Here is a 6,099-nt window from a genome sequence, read left to right as displayed (position 1 = left end):
CAGTGGCGCGATCTTGGCTCACTGCAAGCTCTGCCTCCCGGGTTCACGCCATTCTCCTGCCTCAGCCTCCTGAAGAGCTGGGACTCCAAGTGCCTGCCACCACACCTGGCTAATTTTTTGTATGTGGAGTAGAGACGGGGTTTCACCACACTAGCCACGGTGGTCTCAATCTCCTGACCTCGTGATCCGCCCCCCTTGACCTCCCAAAGTGCTGGGATTACAGGCATGAGCCACTGCCCCCGGCCTTGGTTGCATTTCTATTTGGATTATGCCTTTCTTATATAGTTCTCATTTAACATTTATTTTGAAGTTTCTTATTTGCTTTGTATGTATGTGTTTTATATTGTTCGTAGTCTTAGTCCTAGTTCATAGTCTTAGTTTTCTGAGACTTACATTTTAATATTTATTCTATTTAATTTTCCTCACCCCTTTTAAAAAACAAACAAACAAACAAACAAACAAAAACAGCTGTCAATCAATGCTTCTTACTACCCACCATCCCCCTCTTTGACCAGAGACCTTCCCCAGGGAATTCTTGCCTAATTGGCTGGACTAGTTACATTGCTCTCTCACAAGGGTAGGTGTTATGTCTTCCTGCATTGGATACACAAGTGGTTGGATCCCATGTCTTCCTCTTTCTTGGTTTATTCCAGTAAGTGATGGTCTAGGAAAGGGTGAATGTGAGATCTAATTTTGGAGTCTTTTCGTTTCTTAAAATATATTTATTCTGCTCCTCATACAGATAAATAATTTGGCTAGCTATGAGATTCTAGATTTAAAAATTTGATCCTTGAACTCAAAGAGCTTGTTCTCTAGTACTATATAGTTTTACTGACAAGATGTCTGCATTTCTCTCTGGAGACTTTTATGATCAGCTTTTATTTTTTATGTTTTAAATTTTATAATGATTTTCCTAAGTTTGGGTCTTTGTTCATTTATATTACTTTGCATTTATAGAACCATCCATTTTGTATTTGTTCTTTGGTATGGGCAAACTATTGTTTTATCGGTCTGATTATTTTTCTGTTTATTCTATTCTCTCTTCCCAAATCTATTATTTGTTGGATGTTGGATCTTCTGAATAGATCTTTTAAATCTCTTATTTTTCCATGTTTTCCATTTCTCTTTCTTTTTATTCCAATTTCCAGGAAACAAACTAGATGATATCTTCCTGTCCTTGTATTGAAACGTTGGCAATTTGGTTTTTCACTCAGTCTGATGCTCTGTCGCATCATATGTCAATGAAACCAAAGCTCCCTGCTACAACCTTGGACTTCTATCCAAACTTCTCCTGATCTGCATTTTCTATTTGACCCCTGCTCTCTTGGCTTTCTCTTCAATTTGCAGTCCTTTTATCACCTTTGTTTTGGCACAGGAAATTCCTGAAAATTTTGTAAGCTGCTATAAGACATCTCTTTAGATCCAACAGGGACTTGGAACCATATGTACTTTTATAAGCACTGCTACTATCATACACATTTGTTGTCAGCAGAAATAATCCTCTGTAAAGTTACTGCTATTGATCTTTATGTTAAAGTGACTCCTTTTACAGAATGAAGAAACTTTAGTAATCAAATCAGGTTTCTTAATTTTTCTATTGCTATGGAAACAGATTTTCTTAAGTAGTGTTTGGAGAAATGAGTGGGTACCTCTATTATGTGAAGTAAAAAGAGTAAGAGAAAATACTGGAAATTTTCATGGCCACTTTCTTTCTGACCCTGGGTTAATAATGTGTAGCTTACAGAGTACACAGTTTTTCACTATATGTACTAAGCTTTGACAGAGCAGAGATCCTGTCTCTGAGCATGAGGTTGGGTAGCTCATTTCTATTCAAGGCTGTGTCAGAATAGTTATAATGAAATTGACTATATTAGCTTCATTGAGAGAAAAAGACCACATCTTGTGATGCAGACGCATTGTATAGATGAGAAAATAGATTCAGAGAAGTCTTTGTTGAAAGTTGCACATCTAGTAAATGTCATTGCCTTGCACACTCCTGCCTCTCTACCTCTCATAATCTTTATGCTCCCTGGAATGATCTCCCTTCTTTTTGCCATTTGAAGGCCCTAGCAGTAGGGCATAGTGATTAAAAGCCTAGGCTCTAAAGTCAGACAACCATGAATTTGAACTTTTGCCCCATTACTTAGCGACTTTGATCCAGTTAGTGACCCAATCCATCACTGTGACCTTGCAAAGTGATTGTAACCATCTAGATCCATTCTCCACTCTCTCCACCTTGCTCTCTGTCCCAGTAGTCTGACCTCTGTGCATTTTATCCACATGCTGCCTTGATCTGGGACTTCTGGTAGATTTTAGCTAATAGGAAGCCTCAGTAGGAAATTGGAGCATGGGAAGAGAATGAAAATGGAGATGCTTATTTCTCCACTCTTTCCTTCCATTTTCTGTAGGCTGCCTGCATCCATCTACAAAGAGGGATCCTGCCAAGGTGCCCTCCTGACTTAGCTCTCTTTCTGGCTCCCAGTAATTATTCCTTTCCTACTTCCAGGTTTGGGGATGACAATGGCCTCAACAAAATAAGAAGGCATAATGAAGCACCCTTTTATAAGCATTGGTACTATCATATATTTGTTGACAGCAGGCTATAGAATGAACAGTGCTTATAAAAAGGTACTGCACTATTCCTTATGATTTAGTTACACCCTGCCTACATTTTAGTAAATAGTCATTTTAATAAACTTTCCTTTAATTAACCTACTTTTAGGAAGCCATCTATTTCCTATTGGAACCCCACAAATATATCATTATAAGCCTCAATTTTATTTTCTATAAAATGGGCATAAGAATATTATTTACCTCATAGATTTGTTGTGAAGAATAAATGGGATAATGGACCTAAAGCGTTAGGCATAGTACATAGAAAGCACTCGATACATTTCAGCTATTACTATTAATAGTTGCAACATCAATTTTCTCCCATTCTATAGGTTGCCTGTTCACTCTGATGGTAGTTTCTTTTGCTGTGCAGAAGCTCTTTAGCTCAATTAGATCCCATTTGTCAATTTTGGCTTTTGTTGCCATTGCTTTTGGTGTTTTAGTCATGAAGTACTTGCCCATGACAATCTACCCATCTGACAAAGAGCTAATATCCAGAATCTACAAACAACTTAAGCTTTACAAGAAAAAATCAACCCCATCAAAAAGTGGGCAAAGGATATGAACAGGCACTTCTCAAAAGAAGACATTTATGCAGCCAACAGACACATGAAAAAATGCTCAACATCACTGTGGCCATCAGAGAAATGCAAATCAAAACAGCAATGAGATACCATCTCATACCAGTTAGAATGGCGATCATTAAAAAGTCAGGAAACCACAGGTGCTGTAGAGGATGTGGAGAAATAGGAACACTTTTACACCGTTGGTGGGACTGTAAACTAGTTCAAACACTGTGGAAGACAGTGTGGCGATTGCTCAAGGATCTAGAACTAGAAATACCATTTGACCCAGCCATCCCATTACTGGGTATACACCCAAAGGAATATAAATCATGCTGCTATAAAGATACATGCACACATATGTTTATTGTGGCACTATTCACAATAGCAAAGACTTGGAACCAACCCAAATGTCCATCAATGATAGACTGGATTAAGAAAATGTGGCACATATACAGCATGGAATACTATGCAGCCATAAAAAAGGATGAGTTCATGTCCTTTGTAGGGACATGGATGAAGCTGGAAACCATCATTCTGAGCAAATTATCACAAGGACAGAAAACCAAACACCGCGTGGTAGGAATTGAACAATGAGAACACCTGGACACAGGATGGGGAACATCACATGCTGGGGCCTGTCTTGGGGTGGGGGAAGCGGGGAGGGATAGCATTAGGAGAGATACCTAATGTAAATGACGAGTTAATGGGTGCAGCACACCAACATGGCACATGTATACATATGTAACAAACCTGCACGTTGTGCATATGAACTTAAAGTATACAATAAATAAATAAAATAGTTGCAATATCATTCATCTTAAGATAAGGTCAAAATTAATCTACTGTTGATTCTGATTACTTCAGAATTCTGTTTTCCCAACATTTATGCACTTTGAGTTTTTCATAAATTAGTCTGTGGTAAGAAATGTTTATTTCTCATTTTTTTTCTTTTTCTTGTCTTGTCCTTTTAATCAATACTTTTCTTGAAAGATGGCTAATAGGTAATAATAGAGGAGCATTTATTAACAGGCAGGCTGAGAGAGATTATGGATTACCTAGATATTGAGTTCCTATTGCTAATGTAACACACACACACACACACACACACACACACACACAAATAAAAATAAAAAAGATTACCTGCCTATCTCTGATAGCTTAATCCATCCATAGAGATAAGAACAGAAAATACATTTACAATAGAATAAATCCAAACCCGCTTAGAAGTGTGAAGTTCTGGCAGGAGTTAGTAAGATAAACTAGTTGACTTTAGCTTTCCTAATCTAATTCTATGATTGATTTTGATAGAAAAAGAAAGTAACAGACAGGATGCCCAGGATCACACTCAAAGTCACCAGTACCTAACACGGTAAAATTTTAGTCTGTGTTGATGTAACTTCAGAGCACAGTTTTGTACACGGAAGAGTTTAAAACATCTCGGGAACAGATGTAAAGGCACTTTTTTTCTTTTTTAGCAAGAAATGTGGTTACTGTCGGCCACCACAGTCAGAACCAGAGGACACCATGCTGGCTAACGGAATCCAGATGCTCTGGTAAGGAAAGCCATGGATAAATATGATTTATTTTCAGCTGAATGACCTTCAATTATCTCCCTTAACGTTTAGACCTGGTTCTCTGCCATATTCTTTCTTTGAGTACTTAAAGAAGAGACCAGCAAAGGGGCACCATTATAGAGTGATTTATGGAGGACATGGACAAGGGTCATCTATGGAATGTGAGAGAAAACAGGAGGGGGAGGAGAAAAGAGGGAGAGGGCGCACGCAAGAGACATTGAGAATAAACTCAAGATAAAAAATAAAAACATGGGAAATATAGTTTTGTGGGTAGATTCCTGGCTAGGAGCCAGGAGTCCTGGATGCCAGTCCTTCTTTTGGTATTAACTCATTGCGACAGGCTGAACCAATTCAAAATACATTTATTGTGACTCCAGTCTCTTAGCTTCATTATGCCAAGATTCTCCTGCCATCACACAATGGGACTAGTTTTCGTAGATTTTCTAATTTCCAGGAATACTATGCGATTTGATAGTAAGATGATTTGTGTTTCTTCACCCCAGCTCTTTAATCCCAGTGTTGATACCTTTATCTCATATGCCATCCTAAGTCCGTAGTTAAACATCTTGAAGATGCTGAGACTGAATAGCCATTTTTGTCTCCCCATCCCTTTTCCTGGAAATTCTTCTTGACCACCTTTCCATTTATTAAACCACTGTTTTTCAGCTTAATGACTTTATTTTGATAACTACTGCATGTTCTTAGGAAAAGTCAGTGATGGTGGTGCCAGCAGGAACTATTCATAGTAAGCAAACTGTTTATGAAAAATATAATCTTTAAGAAACAACTCGCTTGTAGACTTACTTCATCTCTGTCTTTGCATTTTGCTAAATTTTTCTCAACAGTTTCAACAGCCACAAGAACATCTCTCTCTAGGTGTCTTACCAAATTGAGACTACTCATTCAGAAAGTGAAATTCATCTCATTTCTTTTTTCCTGTCTGCTTGATTCTTTCTCCTTTACTTAAAAGCAATTTCTCTTTTTCTGATCCATTCATCTTAAAGGATCTACAAGTCTTCTAGAAATCTAGATTTGGTAGAATCTCTTCTTCTTCATTATTAAGTTTACTGATTCTACTACAATATCTGTTTTAAAAAATCTGGAAAGATTTATTTTAGAGTTTGACTGAGGCCTCAGGCTAAGAGGAGCTCTAAAAAAATGAATAGTAGAGACAGATCCCAGCCATTTTCTCCTTCTCAACAAACATTTTTTCCGTTAGTTCTCTCCTTTCTCCTCTAAATTATATTTTTTTCCCTCTGTTTTTTTCCTAAACACACACACTTGCTTTTATTTCTTCTATCTGAAAAAAAAAATAAGAAAAGGAAAAGACTATGTGAGTTTGCTTG

At 37.6% G+C, this 6,099-nt stretch overlaps 1 long non-coding RNA gene across 2 annotated transcripts in view; it reads left to right on the top strand.

Moving 5' to 3' along the window:
* Nucleotides 1-4,732, top strand: part of LOC108527261 (uncharacterized) — a 74,820-nt gene extending 70,088 nt beyond the window's left edge. For both annotated transcript variants that reach the window (XR_001884764.1, XR_001884763.1), the window contains one exon: nucleotides 4,655-4,732. This is a non-coding gene — a long non-coding RNA (uncharacterized LOC108527261). The remainder of the gene's footprint in view (nucleotides 1-4,654) is intronic.
* Nucleotides 4,733-6,099: the final 1,367 nt, after the last annotated feature.

This window comes from Rhinopithecus bieti, unplaced genomic scaffold, assembly GCF_001698545.2.
Source record: "Rhinopithecus bieti isolate Rb0 unplaced genomic scaffold, ASM169854v2 scaffold_4101, whole genome shotgun sequence".
NCBI classification, from domain to species: domain Eukaryota; kingdom Metazoa; phylum Chordata; class Mammalia; order Primates; family Cercopithecidae; genus Rhinopithecus; species Rhinopithecus bieti.
The sequence above is the reverse complement of the archived record's forward strand: the minus strand, read 5'-3'. Positions and strand labels throughout refer to the sequence as shown.